The 16,155-nt window shown below is 52.8% G+C and overlaps 1 pseudogene; it reads right to left on the bottom strand.

Annotated features, from left to right (window-relative positions):
- Positions 1-14,640: 14,640 nt before the first annotated feature.
- On the bottom strand, positions 14,641-15,194 carry LOC149119877 (putative non-functional immunoglobulin lambda variable 5-48 pseudogene; annotated as a pseudogene).
- Between the last annotated feature and the right edge of the window lie 961 nt (positions 15,195-16,155).

The raw sequence follows: 16,155 nt of genomic DNA, 5'->3' as shown, positions 1-16,155 counted from the left end.
CTGGGAGCCTGGTTCCCACTTCTGACTACTGGGAGCTGCTTGTCTCCCATGAGACACAGACACCACACTTCTCCAAGCTCTGTCCAAGCATCCCCCAGTCTGCCACCCCTGACCTAATCCTGGTTCCCATGTCCTTCACAGTTCATCGGGGCTAGGAAGCCTCCTGGGGGATTTGCCTACCGTGAACCCCATGATCCTTCATTCCTTAAACCAGGCTCTGAGTGATAGTTCAAATACCTGCATCTGATAAGGATTCTTCTTGCATGGAAATCTCCCTTCAATTCTGTCTCTGACAAACTGAAAAAAAAATCACTCAAGTATCTCACACGGGGATTTTCTGGGGTCACCACTGTTTGTTCCCAGTTCCTGCCTTACCTGTCCCTCCTGTGCTGGGACAAAGGCAGAAGCAGATGCTACAGGAAAGGAGGATACGGAACTAAGGGACAGGACATTCCTCTCTAAGTCATTCTGATCTCCCAGCCCCATCACTGTCCATCACCACTTAGAACCCAACACACACCACTGACCACCCTGAGAATTGCAAACGTTTATTTTTATACTTTGGTTTTTATTGTTGTAAAAACATAGAATACTACATTATCACTTTTGAATATTTCAATGCTGTCCCCAGCTGTACTCAGGCTGTTGTGCAGTGTGTGTAGAACCAGGCACAACCAGCACTCAGCAGCGTGTGTTGTCCCAGGAGGATCTGGTTGAAGCTACATTGCAGGTGGTGGGAGAAGTCACCAGAGCTCTCAGAGTGAGGAGTGAGATGACTGGGCACTCTGCCAGGGAGCAGCAGGTGAGGCCGCCACAGGAATTTTGCAGGAGTGGTCAGTCTAATAAACATGGAGGAGGCAGAGTCAGGTCACGTCCTTTACACCCCCCAGAATGGTGTGATACCTCAGCCGACCTACAGGGGGCGACAAGCGTTCTGTTCTTTTTGCACCACGGCTGCAGATGGGCAACCCTCTGTGGGAATTGGGCCCAGCATGTGGTTCCCAGGGATCCCAGAGCAGGACCATGGGGGAGTACAATGCATCTGGTTCCCTCCTGGGAGCATTGTGCACAAAGGCAAAGTGTTTGAGGGATGAGGAGACCAGACAATGTTTCAAGAACCATTCGGCAGTCTTAGTAACAGAGAAACAAGTTTGTGTCCCACTTCCCCGCTCATCTGGGTCACTGTGTTTAACTATGCGAACCATCAATGAGAGAAACTACACCACAGATGTAGTCGCCTTCATCCTCAGCCTGGATGTTGGAGATGATCAAGTAGCGGTCAGCCTCAGAGCTGGAGCCTGAGAAGCGATCAGGGACCCCGGTCCCCTTTTCAAAGCTTCCATCACTCTCAAGATACAGCAGGTACTGATGAGCCTTCCTTGGGTGCTGCTGCTACCAGTCAATGGTGTAGTCACTGTGCTCAGAGCTCAGAGTGCAGGTGAGCTTGGCCGAGGCTCCCAGGGCGGCCAACGCAGAGGACGACTGAGTCAGCACAGGCTGGGACAGGGACCCTGAAAGCACAGACACCGTTACCCTGGAGGAAGCACGGGGAGGGGGCATTGCTCCCAGGAGGTGGGGGGAGTTATGTGACCTGGGGGTCTCAATGTGAGGCCCCTCCTGACCTGTGCACTAGAGGAGGGTGAGGAGGAGGAGGAGCGGGGTGCAGGCCATGGTGCAGACTCCCTAGGGCTCAACCGAGGCTGACACTCTGCAAGGCTCTTATCCCCTCCCTGGCCCAGAGGAACCTGAGAAGGCCTTCATGCAAATCTCTCCTCTTGCCCTGATCAACCACGCCCCACTGGGACCCGTGTGCAGTCACCATGGCGGGGTGTGCTTTTGCGAAGAGGAAGGCTGAGGCTGATCCTGTACTAATGCTGCTCAGGGGCCCGTGGAAGGCCCAGCTGCTGGCCCCAGAGCATCCTGCATCAGGCCCAGGAAGCAGTGTCTGAATACCAGGCTGAGAGCCCACAGCCCAACCCCTGCACATCTACACCAGCCCCCCAACCCAAGGTCACAGTGACCCCTCCTAGGGGCAGCCCCCTCCTCATCCAGGCTCCAACCTTCTCTTTGCTCCTCAGTGGGACAGCAGGTGGCTCCACCCACTTTATAGGGACTAAAGGGGGAGATTCAGTGAGGTCAGAGCAGAAGGGAGAGGAGCAGCAAGGGTCTCACTCCCTAAGACACCCCTCCTCCTCTGTCCCCACCAGCAGCCAACTCTGAGTCCACGGCCAGGGTACTGTGAGTTATCAGTGAGGCTGGGGAGGCTGGGAGTGCTGCCTGGGTCCCTGGGGAGAAAGCACCTGCTATGGCTTCTCCCTTGCACCATAGAACTTGTGCCCTGAACGCTATAACTAGCAACAGTTTTTTTTAAATTTTTTATAGAACACGTTTTTTTAAAGATTTATTTATTTATTTGAAAGTCAGAGTTACACGGAGAGAAGAGAGGCAGAGAAAGAGAGAGAGGTCTTCCATTCGATGGCTCACTCCCCAATTAGCCCGATACGAATGCCTTAAGTGTTGATTCTGAGGTCAGAGTCCAGCACCAGTTTGAATCTGAGTCAAACCCTGCTCACTGCTGCATGGATCCACAGCGCCCCCTGGTGACAGGAACCACAGAATGGGAATGACCTGGAGAATGCCCCAGAATGTTCAGCAGCTCTTTTTCCCTTTGAACAAACATGGAATTTTGTTTTCCATTGCACCTCCTCCAGCTCAGACAGAGGATTGTTTGTGTTTCGCTGTTGCTATCTCAAATTTGTGCGACCTTCACTGTGGGGAGCAACTCGGAATAGACTAAGTTACTGGAATTAAGACTTATTCTATGCATCTGCTCTCCCACAATATGGCGCTGGGAGAGGAGAAAACAGCTTCTACGCAGCTGCCTCTTGCCAACTTGAGTGATGACCTACAGGAGCTGATCCTGCTCCTGATTGGAGGAGAGCAGCGTACTCGGCGTGTGGGCAGCTGAGTTGGGATTGGCGGAGGAGGACTATAAAGGAGGAGAGAGATGGCATGCACCAGGAACATCTGAGCAGCCCCCGAGAGAGCCGGCCGGCAGTGTGCCGCTCCCCCGCGGAAGTGGGGAATGTGGCAGGGGGAACCGCCCTTCCACGGAGGTGGAAGGGACAGTAGCCAACCCGGGAAGAACCAGCAGCAAACCCGGGGAGGGCCGAGCAGACAAAAGAACAGCACAGGGTCCTGTGTCGTTCCTCCACGAAGAGGGGGAGCGACACTTCACTTCCTGCCCTGCTGTGTCATTGAATCTCCCCAGTGTCGGAATTTCATTTCAAATATTAACTCTGTTTTTATTTCTATGGGAATTTTTCTTTTTTTATGTCACTTTTAAAAATACACTTTCATAATTCACACCTGCTTTGCATGTGTAGCTTATATGGTTTCACTTTCACATTTCCATTTGTTTCTAAGCATTTGACTTTTTTTTATTAGAAGGATACACCCATGGCCTGACTTTAGAAGCTGGCATCCTGATAATCTGTGCAATTACTGTCATTTCTAAAACCTGCGGCAGACCTGACATATAGGGCACACAGTAAGTTGTCACCACTTCTTTAATTATTTATTTGAAAGATGCAATGGAGGGGGAGAGAGAGAGCGAGAGCAAGCACGATAGAGAGAAAGAGAGAGATCCTCCAATCTCTGTTTCACTCTAAATGTCCAAAACAAGGCTAAGCCAGGTGAAGTCAGGAGCCCACAACTGCATCAAGGTCTGCAACCTGAGTGACAGGTACCCAAGTCTTTGGCCAGCACCTGCTGCCCCCATCCATGCGCAGGAAGCTAGGTCAGAGGCAGAGCCGGACTTGATCCCAGGCACCCTGGTTAGAGAGGCCGGAATCCCAGGTGCCTATCATTTTTAAAGGTTTATATATTGACTTCAAAGTCAGAGTTACAGAGAGAGGGAGAATGAGAGAGAGAGAGAGAGAGAGAGAGAGTGCTTCCATTAGCCAGTTCACAATGCAAGTGGCTACACAGTCCAGGGCTGAGCCGCTCCGTGGCCAGTATCTGATAACTGTAGACAACTGAAGCTTTGGGTGGAGTTGATGATGATCCATGTTTTGCAAAACAAATGGACAGTTTCAATGTAATTCTCACTGAGGCGGAAATCCTAACGTGAGAGCTTCCCGCATCAGCATTGGACCTGTGGGGGCCCCTGAACTCTGTGATGTCGGGGTACTGACACCAGAATAGCACTGCTCATACAAGACACTACCTGTGTTCCTAGTGTCCTCCCAGGGTCTTCGGGCTGCACCCAGTGGGCTCCAGGGAGAGCTGTGTGATGGGGTGAGAGAGCAGGTGTGTGCAGACGTTTGGTCAACCTCAGAGCTGGCTCTGGGGGAGTTGGTTCCACAATGTCTTCACCTTGATGGACAAAATACCTATGAAAACATTCACAACCAGGGATGTGCCCATTCCTCACAACATGAACTACCTCTGATGAGTGTATACCCGCTGTTGTCCAAAAACATACCTTAGTTACTCCCATGAGACCTTTGAGAGACCAACTCACGTTACCAGCACGTTTCCAGTATTTGAAAATCATACAGACATTGAGTTTCTGAAGGATTGAGACAAGTGTCCCAAACTGTCTCTGAATGTGGTAGAGGATTAGATAGGCTGACAAGGCCATGCAAAGTGAATCCTGGAACATGAAAAATCAGAATAAAGACGTTCAGAGTCCACCTTACTGACAGTTGTGCACCACAGCTGTTCCCTGAGTGACTGAGAAGGGAGCAGGAGGCATCCATGAACGTGTGGGGAACAGCACATCTCCACGCTGGGAAGAACAGAGAGGATCCATGTGCATGGATTCCAACCCCAGGTCTCCAGCAGAACACAGAGCAAAGAGCAACCTCCTGCAGGGCACAGGCTGGGGCACAGCTGGGCGGGGACCCTGGGGAGTTTCTGTCTCACTTCCCCATGAGTCTGCAGCACTGTGGAATTAGCACTGCTATCATAAGACTGACAGTGGTAGTCAGCCTCGTCCTCAGCCTGCAGCCCAGCGATGGTCAGGGAGGCAGAGTTGGAGGCGCTGTCGATGGAGCCAGAGAACCGATCAAGAACCCCCGACGGTCTCTGATCATCACTGTAGATGACCGTGGTGGGGGCCTTGCCTGGGTGTTGCTGGTACCAGTGCACATAGTCACTCCCGATGTTGCCACTGTCGCGTTTGCAGGATATGGAGACCGTCTGCCCCAGGGATCCCGACACAGACTGGGGCTGAGTCAGCACAAACTGGGCCCAGGACCCTGCAGGAGAGAAGACACACACACATCAGTGAGGACATGTCAGCACGACCCCGAAGTTAGGGGAATTTGACAGCATCCAAGGTGCCACCCAGGTGCACTCCCAGAATGCCCTGCAGGCAGCCACCTGTGCAGTGAACCACGACTGTGAGGAGCAGTGGAGCCCAGGCCATGGCTGAGATGCCCAAGTCCCTGCTTCCTGAGCCCACAGTGAGGGCTGAGCCCAGCCTCCCTTCTTATCTGCTCTTCTGGCCCTCAGAGTGGGAGGTCTCCATGCAAATGTTTCTTACGCTGGAGGCTGTGTAAGCCCCTCCCTTAACCTCAGCCTGCATTCTGCTTGAGAATTGGAGAGACTCCATAAGAGGGAAAGGGCTCCACCGTGTGGGCGGCACAGGAACTCCTGCAACAGGCAGGAAAGCAGCGGAGGCTCTGTGGGACCCTGAGCAGGTGCCTGGACCACAGCTCCCTCTTGTGGATGCAGGAGACACTTACATGCTGCCTAGGTGCTGGTGATCAGGGCTCCTCCCTCCCCCACCAGCACCTGTCAGAACTCTAATCAGTGCCCAGGAGGTCTCTGTTCCCCATCTCATGCTCACGTTGAATTTAAGTCTTCCTGTCTAATCAAATGTGCTAAGCACCACTCATCTGGTTAAGACCTTTTGTCTCAATTATTGTTGTTGGACTGATTTAGCATCCCAGAGAGAATGAGCTCTGTTTGGAAGGAGACAGAAATGAGGGACCTATTGTTTCCAGGATGAAGCACCTGGTGAGATTCTCTGACATATGAGTGAAAATTGGCCCAGCAGGAACACGGAGGAAGCCTGGGATGAGAGCAGATGTCACCGACAGAAGACACAGAGAGCAGCAGGCTCTGGAGGAAGGGGGGGCACTGTATGAATCAAAGGTCAGTGTAGTCAACACTCGTTGATTAAATAAAGTACTCAGTTCCATGGTGGTAGACTGTTGAGGCACTGATCCAATGAATCTGAAAACAATATGGGGTTAGAATGTGCACGACTGGATCTCCGGGGAAATATGGGAAAACAGAGTTGATGTAGGCTGGAAGCTGTGGTGTGTGCACCTGCTGCACATCACTGCTGTTCCCCTAGAGATCTTACACAAACTCTGCCCTGAGAGCCGGTGTTTCTATTCTGGAGAGCGAGGTGGCAGGAATGAGGTGGATGGAAGAGAAACTCTGCAGCCCACTAGCCATGGGACATGCTGTCCTCCTGTGGGCCTGGGATGAGGTATAGAACTAAAATGTGCCCATGGGGGCCTTCATGGCAATGGGGTGCTAAAGTCATTGAAACTCATGTATGATGGGGACAATTTTATTGCAAATAAGACCCTGCCCAATGCCTGCTCCGCTCCTGACTGAGTTCTGTTGCTGGGCTCTGCTCCTAGTGGGGGAATAGATTAAAGGATTGCTTCATTCCCTGGAGCCTTGAGAGGAAGCATCTGCGGCTTAAGACAAACGACCTCTGCCAAGTGATTCTGCCTGACCTGAGGAGACACAGAGGCCCCATCAGTGAAAACCTCTCCCAACACCCAACCAGGCACTTTTGCATGAATGGTCCTGGAGGAGTAGCTGTGGAGGAATCCGAAGTTAGTCACACAGTGCCCCCTGCTGGCAGAAGGGTACAATCCTCCCCATGGTCAGGAAGCCCTAGAGCCCAGCTGGTTTCTGAACTTCCCAGCTTTCTGTCTCAATTCACAGGGACCCATGAATCCAGCCCAGCCTATTGGTTCCCGTCCCAGATATAATGTATTGCTTCTCTATTGTTCTCAGTTTAGCAACAGATTTATGATTCAAAATCTGCTCTTCAGTGAATCCAGAATCCCAAAGCATAATGTCCAATAGAAAGGGTCATTACAGGCCTTAGATCTGTTGTTGGAACTGGGATTCCAATTTATTTGAATTCACACATTCAGTGACCTGGGATGTTGGTTTTCCCCTGAGCCGGGCAGTGTCTGGGCTCTGTGGATGCAGCAGGAACAACCACAGGAGAGAAGCTCCCTGCTCTCAAGGAGCTTGGAGCACAGCGGGGGAAACACTCAGGAAACAGAGTCCTGGAGACAGGTCCTCCTGGCTGAGCCCTGACCACGCTCACTGTGGGGCCTGGTTCCCACTCCTGACTACTGGGAGCTGCTCGTCTCCCGTGAGACAAAGACACCACTCTTCTCCAAGCTTTGTCCAAGCATCCCCCAGTCTGCTGCCCCTGACCTAATCCTGGTGCCCATGTCCTTCACAGTTCATCGGGGCTAGGAAGCCTCCTGGGGGATTTGCCTACCGTGAACCCCATGATCCTTCATTCCTTAAACCATGCTCTGAGTGATAGTTCAAATACCTGCATCTGATAAGGATTCTTCTTGCATGGAAATCTCCCTTCAATTCTATCTCTAACAAACTGAAAAAAATCACTCAAGTATCTCACACGGAGATTTTCTGGGGTCACCACTGTTTGTTCCCAGTTCCTGCCTTACCTGTCCCTCCTGTGCTGGGACAAAGGCAGAAGCAGATGCTACAGGCAAGGAGGATACGGAACTAAGGGACAGGACATTCCTCTCTAAGTCATTCTGATCTCCCAGCCCCATCACTGTCCATCACCACTTAGAACCCAACACATGCTGACTACCCTGAGATGGGCAAACATTTATTTTTATTACATGGCTTTGTATTTGTAAAAACATAGAACACTACATTACCACTTTTGAATATTTAAATGCTGTCCCCAGCTGTACTCAGGCTGTTGTGCAGTGTGTGTAGAACCAGGCACAACCAGCACTCAGCAGTGTGTGTTGTCTCAGGAGGATCTGGTTGAAGCTACCTTGCAGTGGTGGGAGAAGTACCAGAGCTCTCAGAGTGAGGAGTGAGATGACTGAGCACTCTGCCAGGGAGCAGCAGGTGAGGCCGCCACAGGTATTTTGCAGGAGTGGTCAGTCAAATAAACATGGAGGAGGCACAGTCATGTCATGTTCTTCCACCCACATGGAGTGATCCCTCAGCCAATGAGAAGGGGGTGACAGGATTCCGTTATGTTTGCATCATGGCTGCAGATGGGTACACTCTGTAGGAACTGGGATCAGCATGTGGTTCCCAGGGATCCCGGGGCAGAACCATGGGGAGTACAATGTATCTGGTTCCCTCCTGGGAGGATTGTACACAAAGGCAAAGTGAGGGATGATGAGACGAGACAACCTTTCAAGAGCTATTCGGCAGTCTTGGTAAGAGAGAAACAAGTTTGTGTCCCACTTCCCTGCTCATCTGGGTCACTGTGTTTAACTATGCGAGCCATCAATGAGAGAAACTACACCACAGATGTAGTCGGCTTCATCCTCAGCCTGGATGTTGGAGATGATCAAGTCGTGGTCAGCCTCAGAGCTGGAGCCCGAGAAGCGATCAGCGACCCCGGTCCCCTGTTCATGGTTTCCATCACTCTCAAGATACATCAGGTACTGAGGGGCCTTCCCCGGGTGCTGCTGCTACCAGTCAATGGTGTAGTCACTGTGCTCAGAGCTCAGAGTGCAGGTGAGCTTGGCCGAGGCTCCCAGGGCGGCAGACGCAGAGGGCAACTGAGTCAGCACAGGCTGCTACAGGGACCCTGAAAATACAGACACTGTTACCCTGGAGGAAGCACGGGGTGGGGGCATTGCTCCCAGGAGGTGGGGGAGTTAGGTGACCTGGGAGCCTCGATGTGAGGCCCCTCCTGACCTGTGCTCTGGAGGAGGGTGAAGAGGAGGAGGAGCGGGGTGCGGGCCATGGTGCAGGCTCCCCCGGGCTCAGCCGAGGCCGACGCTCTGCAGGGCTCTTTTCCCCACCCTAACCCCGAAGACCCTGAGACGTCCTTCATGCAAATCTGCTCCTCTTGCTCTGAACAACCTGGCCCTGCTGGGACCCGTGTGCAGCCCCTGTGTCTGGGGGTTCTTTGGGGCATTCTGGGCTCCTTTTCAGGGGCAGCCCCCACCTGGTCCCTCACTTCCCTGTTCTCTTTGCCTCCTCAGTGGGAGCAGCAGGTGGCTCCACCCACTTGACAGGGCGTCCTTGTGGCACGCGGTCTCAGACACCCAGTGCACCCACAGTGAACACACACAGGAGCAGATGTGATCACAGCTGACCACGGTGCCAGTCGGCCCTGAGCACACCTGCTGGTGGCTGAGGACAGCAGGCTGCCCTCGTCCTCCTGGGCCCCTCACAGCCGAACCCACAGGGAACAGGGTGGGGAGCGCTGGGAGAATGATCCCCCCTGGGAGGGGTGCCCTGGATTCTCTGGGAAGTGGGGAGCAGCCCAGGCACGGGAAGTGGGAGATTCGGTGAGGTCAGAGTAGAGGGAGAGGAGCAGCCAGGGTCACACTGCCTAAGACCTCCCCTCCCCCTCGGTCTCCAGCAGCAGCCAATTCTGAGTCCACGGCCAGGGAGCTGTGAGTTATCAGCGAGTGCTGCCTGGGTCCCTGGGGAGGAAGCACCTGCTATGGCTCCTCCAATGCCCCATATTACTTGTGTCCACGGCGCTATAACCAGGAACAGATTGAATCTGCTTCAGACACTGCTCACTCCTGGATGGGTCCACAGCGCCCCCTGGTGACATGAACCACAGAATGGGAATGGCCGGGAGAATTCTCCATAAGGTCCAGCAGCGCTTTTTCCTTCCAGCAAACATGGAGTTTTCTTTTCCATTTCACCTCCTCCAGCTTCAATCAGATTAGTATTTGTGTTTTGCTGTTGTTACTTGGAATCTGTACGTCCTTCATTTCCTGTCATGCTGTGCCATTAAAATCTCCCCAGTGTCTGCATTTTACATAGTGATTAACCGTGTTTTTAGTTTCTACGGGAACATTTCTTTTCATGTCACTTTTTAATATTTACACTTTCATAATACCAACTTGTTTCCATTTATAAAATATTTCCTTATTTAACATCATTCCCTTTTGTTTCAAAAACACTTTAAAGTTTCTTTAAAAGAACATAGAACGGCTGTTGGAAGATCATTGTCACGACTTGAACATCAACATCGTCTCAGCATTGGAGTCCGTGGTTTGCATTTTTCATTTCTCATTCCAGTCCCAGCTTCCCGAGGTCCTGATGACCCAAGGGGACCTCTCCGTTGTGCAGCAGAAGTGTGGACACCGTGTGGTGCTGTGCTATGTGGTGCAGAATGGTTTCTGTGGTGGAGCCTGGAGCAGTGATGCTCCCTGACTGCAGCGCTAGGGGGCGCAGTTGGGTTCGCTCCCCACAGGGCTCCATGGCCATCAGGAGAGAGAAGCCCAGGGCTGCGTGGGGTGGATTTGCTGCTATGAGGTGGACGTGGAATTCACCTCTCCATGTGGCTTAACGTGCCACCCTGCAGCAGTTAGTGGACTGGACAAATGAGTTGGTGTCTCCTCTGTCCACTCCTCCACATCTGGTAGTGTTTTCATTGCTTGATTTTTCTAAACTAGAGATGGCCAAAGCAAGGAACTCAGAGTTCAGCACCAGTCTACCCCGTGGGAGGAAGGCCCCGAGTACAGGAATCGTAAGCTGTTGGTGTCTCCATGGTGCATATTAGCAGGAATCAGGATCCTAAGCTGAGCCCCAGGACTGGAGTGCGAGGCTGCACTGTGGGATTCGTCACCCAAGTTCAAGTCTACCACCGCCTGCTCTCCTCCCCTTCCCCACCCAGCACTGCTTTATCCCAGGGCAGACCCGGGCTCAGCTCCTCCCCGGGCCCCACAGATACCATTGGAGGCTCCTGCAGGGCAGCCTGGCTCAGCTTGTCCCCTGACCCAGTCTCACTGCTGAGGTGCAGCTCAGATCCCCACAGGGTCCAGCCTATGACAGGCGAGGGGAAGGAACTGGGGCTCTCACTGTCCCCAACTGCACTCTGTGCTCAGGCCTGCTGATACCCGGTGAGGACGGGGCTCGGGTGCACACTGGTCCCCACTGACCAGAGCCCACTGGACACTGGGGGTTCCTCCTGCTTCTGCTGGGCAGGGGATGGAAGATGATCCTGTACTCAGCACAGTGGAGTCTTCTGGAGGGGCAGAGTGGGTGGACACTGTGCATTCTGGGCTGCTGTTGGCAGTGTCCTGTCCATGCCCCACAGCTCATGGACGACTCCAAAGGCGAGTTGTGAGTTCCACTGTGATTTTCCATTCAAATGTGCAACCCATGTGGAAGAAAAGTCAATTGTAACATCTAATGTTTGAGAGACAAGTATGTTGAGTGAGTGGTGCAGAATCATATCCGTGTCGTGTTGGAGACTGAGGGGTGGGAGCAGGGGAGCGGGCAGGGGAGGGGCCAGCAGTGCAGGGTGGAGGCTGCCATGCTTGTCTCGGGGCTGGAGGTGGAGGCCAGGAGAGTGCAGCCTGCAGCAGAGCTGCTCCATCTGTCTGAACACAGCGTGGGGGTGGCTGTGACCTGAGTCCCCACGGGGGAGATCAGGAGTTGTGGGGATGCAGGTGTGGAGGGGGAGGGTTTGAGGGCTGACATCAGGGCGAGTCAGTGGGGCTTGGGCCATGGATGCGTGGTGTCCTGAGAGGGAGGTTTTTGTCTCAGTTCCTCGTCATCTGCAGCACTGTGAGGAACCAGCGCTGCTCCCACTACCGTGAGCTGTAGCACAGTAATAGTCGGCCTCGTCCTCGGGCTGCAGCCCAGAGATGCTCAGGACGCCTGCATTCTCTGAGGTGTCCTTGGATCCAGAGAAGCGGCTGTGCACCCCGGAGCCCTGGTGTTTAATATCATCTGTGTGGTAGCCTAGCAGATACCTGGGAGGCCTCCCTGGCACCTGCTGGAGCCACACTAAAGGGTACTCGCCAACACTGTAGCCAGTGCTCAGGGTGCAGGTGAGTCTGGCTGTTGTGCCCAGAGACGCAGACAGGGAGGGTGGCTGAGTCAGCACAGGCTGGGAGAGGGAACCTGCAGACACAGAACACGGGGAGGGGGCAGAGGTCAGGCTCACGTCCCTCAGGGCTCTGAGCAAGGGGTCTGAGCCAGGCTGGGACCTGGTCCCCAGGGCCGTCCCTACCTGTGCAGTGAGAGAGGAGCAGCAGGAGCAGAGGAGCCCAGGCCATGGTGGTCACAGCCCCTGACGCCCACAGTGGGCTGTGCTGCCCCAGGCCTCCTTTTCTTCCCCAGCCTGTGCCAGAGGAGGGGCTGCTCATGCAAATGAGGCCCCGCCCAGTGCCTGCCCCGCCCCTCCCTGAGGCCTGGTGCTGGGCTCTGTTCCTAATGCAGGCAGAGTAGAATCAATATTTCCATCATTCCCTGGGGATCTTGAGAGGAAGCACCTGTGACATAGACAAAGGATGTTGCCAATGGACTCTTCCAGGCCTGAGGGGACACAGATGCTAAAGCCCCATCAGTGAGAACATTGTCCAACCCCCAAGCCAGGGATCCTTTGCATGAATGCTCCTAGAGGAGCAGCTGTGTAGGAATCCGAAATTAGTCCCACAGCGCCCCCTGGTGGCGGAAAGCAGATTTGAATACCAGGCAGAGTCTGCTCCCCGCCCCTGTGCACCCACCTCAGCCCCTCTTGCTCAGGCCCATGTGCATGGTGTCTGTGCAGCGACAAGATGTCCTGAGTGATTTCCTGCGCCCCTAGTGCTCTGACCACTGACTGCTCTCCTTCTACCAAGGTCAGAGTGACCCCTCCTCAGGTGCAGCCCCCACCTCGTCCAGGTTCGAACCTTCTCTTTGCTCTCAGTGGGAGGAGCAGGTGGCTCCTCCTACTTTATAGGGAATAGAAACGGGGGAGATTTCTGAGGTCAGAGTAGAAAGGAGGGGAGCAGCCAGGGTCACACTTCCTGAGACCTCCCCTCCCCCTCCGTCCCCACAAGCAGTCAAGTCTGAGTCCACGGCCAGGGAGCTGTGAGTTAACAGAGAGGCTGGGGAGGCTGGAAGTTCTGCATGGATCCCTGGGGAGTTAGCACTTGCCTATGGCTTCTTATTCGTGTCATTTAGCTTGTGTCCAGGACTCTATAACAACAGTTTTGTTTTAATTTTTTATAGAAAACATTTATTAAATAAATATGAATTTTGAAAGTACAACTTTTATATTATAGCAGTTCTTCCCCCTCATAAACACCCTCCCACCCACAAACTATCCCATCTCCTACTTCCTCTCTAATTCCATTCTTCATTAAGGTTCATTTTTAGTTATCTTTCTATACAGAAGATCAACTCTATACTAAGTAAATATTCCAACATCTTGCACCCACCCAGACACATAAAGTATAAAGGACCATTTGAAGAATAGTTTTACCATTAATTCTTATAGTACAATACATTAAGGACAGAGGTCCTACATGGGGAGCAAGTGCACAGTGACTCCTGTTGTTGATTTAACAATTGACACTCTTATTTATGACATTGGTAATCACCCGAGGCGCTTGTCATGAGCTGCCAAGGCTATGGAAACCTCTTGAGTCCACAGACTCTAATCTCATTTAGACAAGGCCATAATCCAATTGGAAGTTCTCTCCTCCCTTCAGAGAAAGGTGCCTCCTTCTTTAATGGCCCCTTCTTTCCACTGGGATCTCACTCACAGAGCTCTTTCATTGAGGTCATTTTTGCCACAGTGTCTTGGCTTCCCATGCCTGAAATGCTCTCATGGGCTTTTTAGCCAGATCCAAATGCATTAAGGGCTGATTCTAAGGCCAGAATCCTGCAACACGTTGAATCTGCATCAAACACTGTCACTGCTGCATGGAAGCACAGCGCCCCCTGGTGACAGGAACCACAGAATGGGAATGACCTGGAGAATGCCCCAGAATGTTCAGCAGCTCTTTTTCCCTTTGAACAAACATGGAATTTTGTTTTTCATTGAACCTCCTCCAGCTCAGACAGAGGATTCTTTGTGTTTTGCTGTTGCTATCTCAAATTTGTGCGACCTTCATTTCCTGGCCTGCTGTGCCATTGAATCTTCACATGTCTGAATTTCATTTTAAGTATTAACTTTGTTTTTATTTCTATGAGAATTTTTCTTTTTTATGTCACTTTTAAAAAAACACACTTTCATAATTTACACCCGGTTTCCATGTATGCCTTATATGTTATACTTGCACATCTTTTCCATTTGTTTCTAAAGCATTAGACGTTCACTATTGAAAGGACTTAGTGACAGCTCTTGGGGGGTCTCTGTCACATAACTTGAACGTCAACATCGTCTCAGCACTGGAGTCTGAGGTTTGCATTTTCATTTCTCATCCATGTCCCAGCTTATTGCAGAATGCACAGGGCTGTGCCCTGAGCTCTGAGACCTCCTCTGTCTCTGTTCCCCAGATGCCCTGGGTGGCTCAGGGTCAGGCTGCACCTGTGTGTGTCACTGGCCCCTGGTCCTGGGCACAGCCTGCTGCACTGAACTTGCACTCAGAGGTCTCCACAGATATTCACCACTAAAGATGCTCAGAGCCCATGGCTGAGGAACCGGGGTTTTTGTCTCACTTCCTCATCGTCTGAAGCACTGTGTGCATGGAAGCTGCTCTCAGTAGCATGAGCAGTAAAACAGTAATAGTCAGCCTCGTCCTCAGGCTGCAGCCCAGAGATGCTCAGGACAAACGAATTCTCTGAGGTGTCTTTGGATCCAGAGAAGCGGGTGGGGACCCCAGAGCCCTGGTGTTTAAATTCTTCTGTGTGGTAGGTCAGGAGATACCTGGGGGGCCTCCCTGGCACTTGCTGAAGCCAAAGTACACCAAGGCTGCCAACACTGTAGCCAGTGCTCAGGGTGCAGGTGAGTCTGGCTGTTGTGCCCAGAGACGCAGACAGGGAGGGTGGCTGAGTCAGCACAGGCTGGGAGAGGGACCCTGCAGACACAGACACACGGGGAGGGGGCAGAGGTCAGGCTCACGTCTCTCAGGGCTCTGAGCAAGGGGTCTGAGCCAGGCTGGGACCTGGTCCCCAGGGCCGTCCCTACCTGTGCAGTGAGAGAGGAGCAGCAGGAGCAGAGGAGCCCAGGCCATGGTGGTCACAGCCCCTGACGCCCACAGTGGGCTGTGCTGCCCCAGGCCTCCTTTTCTTCCCCAGCCTGTGCCAGAGGAGGGGCTGCTCATGCAAATGAGGCCCCACCCAGTGCCTGCCCGCCCCTCCCTGAGCCCTGGTGCTGGGCTCTGCTCCTAGTGCAGACAGAGTAGAACCAATGTTTCTGTCATTCCCTGGGGGCCTTGAGAGGAAGCACCTGCGACATAAGACAAAGGACCTTTGCCCAGGGACTCTGCCAGGCCTGAGGGCACACAGATGCTGAGGCCCCATCAGTGAGGACGTTGCCCAACCCCCAAGCCAGGGCACCTTTGCATGAATGCTCCTGGAGGAGCAGCTGTATAGGAATCCGAAGTTACTCCCACAGCGCCCCCTGGTGGCGGAAAGGCACAAAACTTCCCGTGGTCAGGAAGCCCTAGAGCCAGCTGGTTTTTGCAGCTCTGCACTTTCTGTCTCCATTCTCAGGAACCCATGAGATTCCTGAGGCTGGGTACACAGACCTGGATGGAGTTTTCTTTCAATCCCTTTCTTTCCACTCTGTGAATTTCCTCCTGGATTTCTTGGTGGATCCTTTGTGCGTGGGGACCTCTGTAGTCACCAGAAATGTCACCAGAGAAAAGGCTGTGGAACCGTGGGGTTCTTGTCTTCATGCAAGAAAGAATTCTACCATGAGACAGAGAGTGAAGTGATAAGGTTTTATTGGGGATAGGGTGTATTTCAGAATGGACGGGACAGACAGAGAGCGCCCAGTCACTCAGGCTGGGGGAGAGCGAGGTTACATGGAGAGAATTCACCTAGTGGCTCAGCAGAGAGCAGAGAGCTGAGCACACAGTCTGTTTAATTCCTGGTTTTGAAGGGAGTCTGTGTACCCACCTCCCCCTCTCCTCTAGGACAAAGGATGGAGAGTCCTGGAGGAAGGGTTTGTTGGGTGAAAATTAGCAAATT

This window comes from Oryctolagus cuniculus, chromosome 21 (genome assembly GCF_051225735.1).
Source record: "Oryctolagus cuniculus isolate XC-2025 breed Fujian yellow rabbit chromosome 21, ASM5122573v1, whole genome shotgun sequence".
In the NCBI taxonomy this organism is placed as follows: domain Eukaryota; kingdom Metazoa; phylum Chordata; class Mammalia; order Lagomorpha; family Leporidae; genus Oryctolagus; species Oryctolagus cuniculus.
This window is presented reverse-complemented; position numbering and strand designations above follow the sequence as displayed.